The following is a 12,613-nucleotide window of genomic DNA, read 5'->3' on the forward strand; positions in this document are numbered from 1 at the left end:
CCTAATTGCAGTAACATTTATACTTGTCATTGTTGTGAAGAAAACATTCCTTGTTGCATACCTGGATATAGCTTCTGAAGAGAAACTTGTTAGGATGGTGCAACACTGATGTGGTTGGGTCATTCAAGAATGTCTTCCAGTAGTGGGTATAGCAGGTGTCCTCTAACCATTCTTCTCTGAAAATGGTCCTAGTTGCTAATGTCCTGTTGCCATTTCTCAGGGTTAGCATTTAGAGAGTTGTTACTGCAGGCCAGGGATTCACTCTTAGTTGCTTCATAAGTGGCAGTAGAGTATGTACTTGGTGACAATTTCTTAACTGATGTACAACTCTTTTGCAGATAACGCTGTCCTTTTTTTTAAGTGTACCATAATGACCCAGTCTTTGAAACATTTTGACACTTGAGATTTGCCAGTTGTGTAGTCTGTTTAGCTCTTTTTCATCACCTTGAGAATTTTTCATTCGTATTTCATTTGGTTTTAATTCTCATCAAAAATAAAGTTTTCATTATAAAAGCAGTATTGAGTATACTTTGGTAGTTGCCTCTACAGTGTTAGTTAGCAGAATATGATTTATTTTTATTTTATTCATAGGATCATGGGATCATAGAAGGTTACTAGGCAAATAGCCGTGGGGCCCTTACAAGCTTACCAAAAGTTTATCCCAAAAAGAAACCTCAGTCAGCACTTGTTGCCCCTGTCGGTGAGGGACACGCGGAACCCCTGGGACAAATTTGGGTTTCCCATCCACTAATCAAGGTTGTGCTTGAAGAGGGTCAGCGAGGTACTCTGTTTGACATGTATGGGAAGTCTATTCCAGAGATGGGTATTCCAGAGACTGGGCAGTCTCTGGGAGACAAACCTGTCTCTCCAGCAGGTTATGTTGATGTCGCATATTAGATTCAGGGCTTTCAAGCGGGTAATGTGGAAGGAGTTAAACTTGCAGATATGGAGCATCTATAGTAGGGCAGGGTCCAAGATCGCCTTGTAGGCAAGACGCAGATCACCTCTGAGCAATCTGTACAATACTGAGTAGCGTGATAGTTATTTGAGCCTGTCCACATAGGACAGGTGTTGGAAGCCATGGATTCTCTTTGTGAGGTATTTTGTGGCCTTTCCAGTTGGTGCAGATGTTTGGAGAGGTACATACCAAATGGGGTGTTGTACTCCATTATTGGTCTAATGAGGGAGGAGTATAGAGAGGTATTAACCTCCTTTTTTCTGGATGCAATACTTTTACTTATGAGATGAACTAAGTAAAAGGCTTTTCTGATCACTGCCGCTACATGATGGTTAAATGTGAGATTATTGTCTACCAGAGTACCCAGGTCTGTCACCACAGGTCATGTGTTTAGGGGGTTGCCATTGATGTGGTAATCAGTAGGGGCTGTGTTTCTGCCGAATGGTATGATACATTTTTTTGCATTTAGCTTGAGGCCATGACTTTGGCAGCAATCAGTTAGTTGCTGTGAGACCCTCTTGCAGTATGTTAACATCATTTGCAGAGTCAATGACAGCACCCAACTTAGTCATCCACAAACTTGGTCAGCCACAGGCCTTTTGTCTTTGCCTGGACCTCTGAGAAGTAAATGCCAAACAGTAGGGGTCCCAGGTTAGATCCCTGGGGAACTCCACTAGTGACAGGTCTGTTATCAGAGGTGGAGATGCCTAATTTGACCTTGAGGGTCCTGTCGATGAGCCAGTTGGCCAGCCTTCTGATGAGATAGGGATTTACGCCAAGTTGTGTTAGCTTTTTTCAATGATGCCCATGTGGGGGATTGTGTCAAGGGCCTTGGCCAAGTCAAGGTAAGCTGTATGTACTGACTTTCCCTCATCCAGGACCTTGGCAACAGTCTCAAAAAGTCAGCAGGTTCAACAGGCAAGATCTGCCATTGACTAATCCAAACTGGGTGGGGTCAGGTGCTTGGAGATTGCCTATGTCCTTTTATGAGATCCATAATAATACGCTCCATGGCTTTACAGATCAGACTTATCAAGCTAATGGGGCAATAGTTTCCAGGGTCAGTAATTTCCTTGTTGAGGCTAAGGAGGGAGTTTTTCCAATTTGGAATTTGTTCCTTTTTACCATTGGACAATAGTTTCTTCCTTTGTTGTAAAGCTTGTTGATAGAGGATGTCCACCAAACAGGTTTGTGTTTCCTTCAGAAGCAGGTTTTAGTTCTGTTTGGTATGGCTGAGTCCATGCACTTGTACAGGTGAGGTGCTTGTATACTGCATTGGCGTACTGTTCATCATAGTTGTCTGCATCCTCTGTGGGGGCGGTGGTGTGAAGTTACAGATACCCTCCCTTAGGAGGTTGTAGTCATCTTTTGAGAAGTTTTTTAGCTCTATTATGGCTGGGTGGGATAGAAACCTTGATCGAGACAGTCCGATCTGATCTCATGAGGGAGGAACATACTATGGAAGTGGTGCAGCGGTCACCCATGTTGGTGAGAACCAAGTCCAGAATATTATCTCCCCTTTTGGGGGATGAGACAAGCTGGTCTAGTGTGTTAGAATTGATGAAGTCAAGGAATCGTTGAGTGAGTGCATTAGTGCAGGAATAGTTCACCCAGTCTATGGTGGGGCAGTTATAGTCACCAAGGATCAGGGTGTTGGGGGGTACCTTGATGGAGTCAAGTAGATCCTGGTAAGAGGAGTGGGTGTCCTGAGTCATGGAGGGGGTTTATAACTTAGATTGGTGTCTTGCCAACTGCCAGTTGCACCTGGAGTAGTTCCAGTGCGTCATGCTGGCGGACCAGTCGGGAAGTGTGCCTGTCCTTAATGAAGATAGAGACTCTACCACCCTTATTCCGACCCCAAAATGAGGTCAGGAACACTGTGTGGAATAAGGTATGCACGGTAGGGGTGCTCTCCGCAACCCTGAACCAGGTTTCCTTGACAGCACAGATACCATCATTTTCCAGTGCAAGGAGAGCCTCCATTGAGTGAATTTTCAGGTTAAGGCTCCTAGCATTTAGCAGCATGGCCTTCAATTTGTTTTTTGACAGATCTTTTATGTTTGGGACATTGCCTAAAAAACACAATGGGGGTGGCAAGAGCCTTGGCCAGGATCCGGAATCCCAGTGGTGACAGATGGATGCCATCTCTGGCAAAGCAATGAGGCCTGTCAACCATGTCATCCTAGGCAGATAGATACTGAATCACCTTGGAATGACATCAGAAACTAAGCCAGTTGTTGAAGTCAATTATGTTTTGTTGCTATTGTGGTAACATTCTTGCTGAAGGTAGGATGTTGCTTAGGGCTAGGGTCATACCTGCCTGGGACACATACTCTGACAATCCTGTCTTTCTTCATATAGTCCAGGGAGGTATGTCTCAAGTCATTCAAACCAACATGGACAGTGACAGAGTCATACTTGTACCTGTTGTGGAGAGACTTTAACTGCGTGTGTGATATGGCAGATTCTGACATCAGATAAACAAATGACCATGACCGTCTCCTTGTCAAACCTGGTGAGGGGGACATAGGTGTGTCTCACAATTGAGTCGCCAATGTCTAGTACATTTGGTTTATTGTTATACCTTATGGGCTGTGATGGTTTATTGTTTTGCCTTATGAGCTGTGTTTGTGAGACACTGGTGTGTTGTCTGCTATGTGTGATGTGTTTGGTGTCATGTGTGGAATGTTTGTGAGTGTGTTTTGGAGGTCTCTCCTGTTTAGATAAGTTTTTATTGAGGAATTCTGCAAAGGTGGATGTGTGTTGTGCTTGGCTGTGTGATTTGAGTGGTGTGTTTTTTGTGCTGGCAATGTCCTCTTTGTCAGGAGTACTGACTGTGGCGCAAGAGAGCATGGATTCCAGGTTACTGATGCATTTCTCGCAAGTAGTAGAATTATGTGCTAGGAGAAGAGGGCTGTCAGTAAACATGAGGCAGTTGCTGCACTGTCTCAGTATGCCCAGGTTGACCAGGCTTGAAGGAGAAACTGATGGGAATTGTCCAGACATAGTATTCTGAATACTTGGGCGGTCTTATGGAGAGAGGGTTTTGATAAGGGTTTGTCCACAAGAGTGTAGATCCCAAAAAAACTTAAATGTAAAGTAACTGGCCTGAAGCACAAGTGCTAAACCAAAACTAAGATGCTTAGAATAACAGATAAATTTAATCAGGCTACTAACAAGCAGTAATAAATGCAACATGATAAAAGCGTTTGAACACTTAACAGCACACAGCAAAAATAGGGTGATAAAATAGGAAGAACACAATTACAGTAAAGGCAGATGACTAAAGTGTAATTTTTTTTTTGTGGAGAGGGAGGAAATAGAAGATAGTTCAAGATTAAGAAGCTAAGGGAGTTGGCCTTCCCAGATGCTCTCTCTGTACTCTGTAGACTGAGCTGATAAGATGGGACAGGGAGGAGTGTTCAAAGTAAAAAAAACAAGGGGATAGTCCTTCCCAAATGATTTCACTGTACTCAGTTGAGTGAGCAAATGAGATGAGAATGGGAGGAGTGACCAAAATCAATTTTACATCAGGGGTTGGCAATTCCAAAGCCACCAACTTTAAGAATACAACAACACCTGGGTAGGAGGGAGGGAAAATTTAGCAATGCACACAGAATACAGAGGACAAATATATAAATGCAGTACAGTACAATCAAGTACAAAAAATATACGTATCAGTTGGTATATCAGACTGTTATAAACTCCAACACAGCCACGTTGTTAGCTCACAGAATGTAAGTGTTTGTACTAGAAATACAACTGAGAAAATAAGCCTCAGGCAATCAAATAAACAGAGGTGTTTGACAATGGCCAAGACCTTATATGGGCTGACTCCAAGCAAAAACAACCCCCACATGAAACTAGCTACTGAACTACCCGGAGAAACAAACCGTGCACACAGAATACAGAGGACAGATATATAAATGCAGTACTGTACAATCAAGTGCAAAAAAAATGTACTTCTCAGTTGGTATATCAGATGATTATAGACTCCAACACAGCCAGGTAGTTAGCTCTGCACAAATTCACAGAATGTAAGGCTTTCTACTACAAGTACAACTTTTGACATTTGTTTACCAGGAAATTCTGACTGGGCATGAACCCATTTTCAGCAGAGGCCCAGGGAGAAAAGCTCCATAGACAAAAGCAAAATTAAATGGATATAAAGCTAAGCAAAATTACATAGATATCAAGCAAAGCAAAATTACATAGATGCATAGCAATATTACTTGGATACAAAGATTGCAAAACTACTTTAAATTCCCTTAAAATACCTCATGGGTATTATTAGATTAACAATAATAGACTGAGCATTTTTTATGAAATGCAGTTGTCAATGTATCTCACATTAGAATTCATCTAAAGAACATAATGAATGAGGATGGGCAAGGAGAAAGGCTTACAAAGGAGAGAGAGAAAGAGGTGAAGGGTAGATAGGAATTACAGGGGAGATAGGTGAGTGCAGGGAAAAAGGAAGAGGAAAAATGACGTAGAAGATGAATTGATATAGAAGAATGGATATTCAAAGAGGTAGGAATAAGAGTAAATAGTTTAAGGGTTATGTGGAGAGAGAACAATACTGTGGTAGTTAGTGGAGGAGGGAGGATGGATGGGGGAGAGAGAGGAAAAGTAGTAGTAGGATAAAATAATACGGAAGAAGCAATGTGAGTTAGTCAGGGCTAGAGTATGGGCAGAGCGAATTATTAAATAAGTGGTTCTTGAGTATTTTTTGAAGTGTGCAGGGTTAATTGTAGTTAAAGTTTGAGGGAGTGTGCTGTAGATTTTGGCCATATGATATGATTTAAATAGAGTCTCCAGCACTATTAATTGGATTTGGATATTTGTAGAAGAGATTTATTAGAGGAACGTAAGACTCTCTTATTGGAATAAAGTTGTAGCAGGTTTTGGATGATCCTGTGGGACTTATCACAAGGAGTTTTTTTTTTAGCAATTTCCCTGATTCCTGCAGATTTTCCATATCATATAGTTTTGCAGATGTTATTGATTCCTCTGGTTTGAATTATGGACGGTCCTTGTGTACAGGTAAATAATTGTTTGCAGACATTAGCACTCATTTTATCTTTGGTGTCTGATTGCAGGGCTTATCATCCATACAAAAGTCATTTGGAGTGCTCCACCACTATTACTAAAAGAAGGGACTTGCCAGAAGGTCTTAAAATGCCATTACAGATATGGTGTCCTATTGGAGACGTGCATTTTGCTTTTGTAATTTCCAGTGCAGTTTTCAGTGACATTTCAATTTCTGTGCCAGACCACAGCATAACAATTTGGGTAAGTAATTGTTTTGGCTGTTCCTAGGTGCCTCTAATGTTCCATATTCAGCACTCACTCCAGAAAGTCTTAATTCCAGGTAATGGCTACATTAGTGGTTGAGCAGCTTAAGTTTGAGAATTTAATGGCGTGGAGAGTTTCACCACAGTGTATTGTATTATGCCGGCATTGTGTTTTTAAGGAGATTTCCTCTTCTTCACTGTGGTGCAACTGTGTAGTTGGTACGTATATGGGTGTGCGGGGCTTGCCTCCTCTTTGCCAAAAAAAAAAAAAAAAACTTTTATTTGTACTTTTCAGATTTTTCAGCTCATAGGTAAACCCTCTAAAATGCAGTCTTGGTAGGCTTTACTATTCTTCAACCACATAGTAATATTCTTGACATACTGATAGCTCTCCTTGACTTCTACAAAATCACAGGACAGCAAATTATGCCTAGATCTTTCCTGTATGACTAGTTTATACACTTGGTATTGGGTCATCGTTGTTTACTGTTTGTAGAACAGCACCTGATATGTATTACACATTAACAGACTGGTAATAGACTTATACTGGATCACTGTATTTTTTTTTTTTCCTAGTGTAGTCCATCCCCCACCATGCCTGCTGGCCATCGGATCCCACTGCAACTGGTATTCAGCTCATTTGTTCCACTGTGCTGGGTATCCTTAGTACAAGTGTGAGAGCTGATTGCAGGGCTTATCATCCAGGCAGTCAGAGATGTTTGCACACTTGGCAGCATCCGAGCAATGATTGTATTACTAATGAAACCATAATTCACCTTTGCTGACGGACTCTGACGTGAGCACCAAATCAGTCAGGGCATACTATGCCTTCCTTGTGCATATGCTCACTAGCATACCAAGCAGATGTTTCCCTGTCCTGGCCATTTTAATTCTGTGCAAGCTTCTGCTGTCATGGTGGTAAAAACAAAAATACAGAAAAAAATGCTTTACTGCTGTTTGGTGGAGAACAACCCAGCCAAGGGCCATCTCAAGGTCAAGGACAGATCTTCTGTGTAGTAAATCAGCACTTGTAGTCACAGCCTCATTTGTGACATGTCTTAGATTCCTGCTGCACTGCCTCTGCCCACTGTTGCAACTTGCACAGTCTGTTTTTCTCAGTGTCATTAAGTATGCAGTTTCATCTGTGAAAACTGGGCATTTAACTTTGTTTTAAGCCTGTACTCTTTTGGCATGTTCTTTAAGTGATGTATGTCATTTTGCCATATCACCATGAAATGTCAATAACATTCGTTTGGAATTCCTTGAAACTCTTGAATCCATTGCCTCCTTGAAAAATAGCAAGCATGTGTAACTCAAGATCTGTTAGAATATTCCTTTAGCTACTGTTATGAAATCCTATAAAAGTCTGTTCCACATTCGCTGTACAAGTCTACATCACAAAAATGTCCGAAAATCACTCCCCCAGGACCCACCACCACAGGCCAAGGTGCGAAATTCCCTTTGCTGAGTGGCAGCAACAACAGCAGTGAGCTGACACCCTATTTAGAACAATCTCCAAATGTGATGCGACCCTAAACTGGTTTAAGTGGGTACTCATAATAAAAACCTACCACAGATTTTACTATTGGGTTGATGTTAATTTTGAAATTGCACTAAATATCTGCTTCCTCCAGTGTGCCTTTCTCCACTACTGGCACTTAAACAAGTTTAGTAATCACTTTGGCACCAGTAGTTTACAGCTGTCTCGTGGTTGTGGTTGTGGTTGTTGTTGGTTGTTGTTGTTGTTGTTTTGGGTATGAAATACACTGCCTCCCTTTTTCCTAAGTTTTGGGATGTTTGGTTCTAGTTTTGTTCTTGGGCGACCGTGGTGCTACAACGGTTAGCATTGCCGCCTCACAGCAAGAGGTTCTCCGGTTCGATCCTCAGCTGGGGTGCCTTCTCTGCGGAGTCTGCATGTCCTCCCTGTGGTCGTGTGGGTTTCCTCCGGGTGCTCCGGCTTCATCCCAAAGACATATGCTGTAGGTGGACTGGACACTCTAAATTGTCCCAAGGCGTGAGTGCGTGCATGTGTGTGCCTTCTGTGGAAGGTTGGGTGCTGGGCTGGCAACTCAACACCGTAAAACTCCATTGCCAATCATGAGCGGACAGGTGATCCGCTGTGGTGACCCCTAACCGGGAAAAGCCGAAAGAAGAGGGGTCTAGTTTTGTTCTTACCTCTGTCTTAATTTCCCCCTGTAATTTGTAAATATTTAAGATTATCCAGGTAATTGTCACAGCTAGTTGATTTCATTACTGTCCATGGCGAACTTCTCTCATATCTTCATTGAATACAGTTTAGCTCAAGTCCTGTTATCTATTCTGCCACACATAATGCTCTTTCCCCAGCATCTTTCATGTATGTGTGTGTGAGTGTTGATATGTTCACACGCTGTGTGCTACTCACATCGTCATTTAATCAACCCATCATCCATTTTCTAAATCAGTAGCCCTGGTGAGGGTTGTGGTGGTAGCAAACTGAGTAGGTAGACCAGATTACCCCCCCCTCAATTAACAGTCTTCATCTCATTCAGTGAAATTTGCATGCAAACTGGGAGACAGTATCTCTGTCCCTCATGGCTCAGAGCCTGCCCCAGAACTGCCTGCTAATGTGCCATGCCTTTACACTTCTCAAGAGAGTGACGTCGCATGGATGAGCAGTGGTTGTACTGTAGCTTTCCAGAACACTAAACTTCTCCGTATCCTGGAGAGTGAACCCAGCCACCCTTGGAATTAACCTCATTACTACCACTTGTATTTTGTCATCCTTACAGCCACCTCCCAAAGCTCATGACCATCCGTGATTATGGAGACATGGACACTAGTTGTTCTAGGCATCATATGTTCATTTGTTTGTCTTGATTTGCAACGTGTGCTTTATTGGGTAAAGGCCAAACTGATGGGCTAAGGGGTTAGGCATACTTGTATAATCAGCAAAAGACAGGACTGTGCTGTATTTGGGATGGTGGTAGCTCAGCTGGATGTAAAAGGTCCCATAGCACCTTTCAAAAAGAGTAGGGGGCCTTTATTTGTATTCATTTTACAACTTATTTACTCCAATATTATAAATTTACATATTTGCATATTCCATCCCCAGTACTTACAGTGAAGAAAAACTCACAATCTCTTTTTACTAGACTCCCACTCCTTTTTCCATAACCACCATTTGATTTTTTTTTGTAATTTCTTAGAAATCCCATTTCCCATTTAACATAATTTCACCAAGTGGTTTATTCCAAATAATCTATGATACATAAAATGTTTGATCTGAAGTAGTTTACTTCATTTGGTCTTCAACCTTTGGGCTTCAGATCCGGCATGGATCTGACACGGTGGCATAGCTATCATCTCCTCCCCCTACCCATAATGCCACCGATCTCCTTCCTCCCTTCAGATCTCGTTTGCCACTGATAGAGGCTGCAACGTGGTCTGAGCTTTTGGCAGCGTGGTGTGTGTTTTTTTTATCTAAATCACGTGAGTTAAAGTTTTGTATTTTCAAATCTTCTTTGCTATCCTCCCCCTCGTGATTAGCGTCGGTAAAAAAAAAAAGTGCTTGTGTGTGTGTGTATCTTGGGCCTTATCTAGAGGACAATGTCTGAAGCCCCTAAATCTGGCTTTAAACACTGTTCTGAGTGTGGCCATAAGCTCTCCCCTGCTGATGGCCACACTAGGTGTGTCGTGTGCTGGGTGCTTCTCCCCTTGATACCTCCTGTCCTATCTGTGCTGGGTTTAACCCCAGAGCACTTCAGGACAGGAGGAACAAACTGATAGTTAAGGGCCTTTTGCCCGCATCGGGAATGGCTGTTCCCACTCCCTCCACTGGATCTTCACCTGCAGCGGTATCTTCCCCTTCCCAGGCCTCAGGGACTCAAACTCCCACCAAGAGGTCTGGGGAAGGAGAAAAGACAAAAAAGGATAGGCCCCACAAGTGGTCTCCTCACTGCTCTGTCCTGGCTGGTCCCCCCCCCCCCAAGATTGTGACTTCCAGGCCTAGTTCTCCTGGGCTCTCCCCTAGATTTTCTCTTGAGCCGGAGGAGGTCAGAATGTGGTCTCCTGTTTCCCCTCACCGCCATTCTAGACCTGTTTCTGTGGCCTCTTCTTCCCACTCCACCCGGTCCCTTACTGAAGGGGAGATGGATAAAATGATGCAGAAATTCATCTGCACTCAAATTCAGATGGGGGTATTGCCTGCACCCTCTCCTTCCGGGGGGGGGGGGGTGTGCCTCGCAAACCTTTTCTCTCCAATTTCTCCTTCTCCGATCTGACCTGTGGTATTGGAGCCCATTGACAAAACAGTGTTTCTTGAGGCATTCGGCACGGGCCCATCTACTTCCTGGGTGTCCCCTCCCGCAGATCCCTTGGTGGATCTGATAAGATCTCGGGCGTGGAAGGAGACTCATACTGTGGAGCCTATCCTGAAGTGTCCTGACAAAGTCCTTAGTCCGCCAGCAGACAGGATGCACTGGTTCAAAGGATCCCTGGTAGATGCTATGGTCATGCCAGCGGCCACAAAGAAAGAGCTAGCTCAGGAGAGCTCTATGGTCCACCCTCCTAACTGTGAGTCATGGACTTGGGACCATTTTGGGAAGCGGGTGTATGCTTCAGTGACCTTTGCCATCCGGCCGCTGAACTATATGGCACACCTGACTCTATCACAGTGTGACCTAGTCAAGTAGGTCGATGAATTGACCCCAGAGACCATGTCGGAGGACAAAAAGATGTTCTCCACCTGAATTGCCACTCTAAAAGCCATTTCTAATGCGTCCATGTGCCTTCTCTCCCATGCCACGGAGGGAGCCGCTAGGGCTGCTGGTTCAGGAATCACCATTGAGCGCTATTCCTGGCTCCAGCTGCATCAGTTCTCTGACCCCTTTAAGGCATCTTTTACCAATGCCCCTTTTGATGGTTCTTCCCTTTTTGAGAAGTCAGTGAGATAGACACTTGTCCAGAGCGAGAAGGACGAGAAGACTGTCTGCCGTCTGGATCCGCTTCTCCTCCCGTCAAAGATCCTTTTCCAGAAATCCAGTGAGGGACGAAGAAGATGTGGTTCCGAAAGTCTCAGGTGTTTTCCTGGGACACTCAGAGCAATTCACCCCCCCTCCCCAGAGGCAGAGGGGGTTACGATACATGCCGGCCCAGAGGCAGAGGGGGGAATAAGAAATACTGGGTTCAGAGAACCTTTCTCGGACAGGCCCAAGCAGCAGCCCTGAATTGTTCCCCGACTGCTCCTCTCTGGAGGCAGTCGGGAGTTGCCTTTCGCTGCACCCAGCAGCATGGGAGTTCTTTACAAACGATCGCCGAGTGCTGCAGATCATATGCAGAGGCTATTCAATTCCCTTCAACCAACCGCCTCTTCTTCCCAGACACCTCCCAGATGTTCCACCCACTCAACAGGAGGCAGCAGCCTTAGAAGTAGACAAGCTGCTAAGCAAACGAGTCATCCAAAAGGTCCCCCCAGACCAGTCCGGATTGGGGTTTTATTCAAAGTTCTTTTTAGTGTCAGAGAAGACTGGGCACCTAAGACCCATCTTGGATCTTTCCACCTGGTAGTAACAAAGACAAAATTTTGGATGGTCACTCTTTTCTCTGTCCTGCCCTATCTGCAGACAAATGACTAGATGTTCTCGATCGACCTCCAAGACGCTTACTACCATATTAAAATGGATAGACGCTCCTGGAGGTTTCTCTGCTTCCGGCTAAGAACCAATCACTTTCAATTCAGAGCCCTTCCCTTTGGTCTCACCACCACCCCCTGCGTGTTCACCAAAGTGATGGCAGTAGTTGCGGCCCACCTGAGGCTTCAGGGTATTCAGGTCTTTCCGTACTTGGACAATTGGCTCTTTGTTGCCCTGACCAACTATCTCCTAAGCCAAGTCAGGGACTCTTTTCTACTATTAGCCAAAAATATAGGCATTACCATCAATCTCTCCAAATCGGCACTGACTATGGTTCAGAACCTTGACTTCATCAGAGCTTGGATACAGTTCAAATGCGGGTCTTGCTTGCCCCGGAGAGAATGCATAATCTAAAGGCACATGTCTTGCAGGCTCTTCATACAGAGGTTCCAAAGGCGGAATCAGTTCTCAGTGCCTTGGATTCCATGGCAGCTGCAATCCAGCTGTTGCCCTTATCATGCCTTCACATGTGCATTCTACAGTGGACTCTTGCCGTCCGATGGTCTCTTCTGGACCAACCCTTGTTTTATCCTGTTCAAATATCCCAGATGTGCAGGGACTCTCTTCTGTGGTGGATTCAGTCTCCGGACCTAACGAAGGGTCGTCCCTTTCTTCCACCCTTGCCCAAAGCCAAAGTGACCACGGACACCTCCCTGCTTGGGTGGGGGGGCATTGCTCGGGGCAGA

The 12,613-nt window shown here is 44.3% G+C and overlaps 1 protein-coding gene across 1 annotated transcript in view; it reads left to right on the forward strand.

Moving 5' to 3' along the window:
• Window positions 1-12,613, forward strand: part of PHGDH (phosphoglycerate dehydrogenase) — a 376,392-nt gene that overhangs the window by 157,115 nt on the left and 206,664 nt on the right. The gene's annotated exons all lie outside the window — the stretch shown is intronic.

Source organism: Protopterus annectens, chromosome 6.part1, assembly GCF_019279795.1.
Source record: "Protopterus annectens isolate FY-2018-M chromosome 6.part1, PAN1.0, whole genome shotgun sequence".
In the NCBI taxonomy this organism is placed as follows: Eukaryota; Metazoa; Chordata; order Ceratodontiformes; family Protopteridae; genus Protopterus; species Protopterus annectens.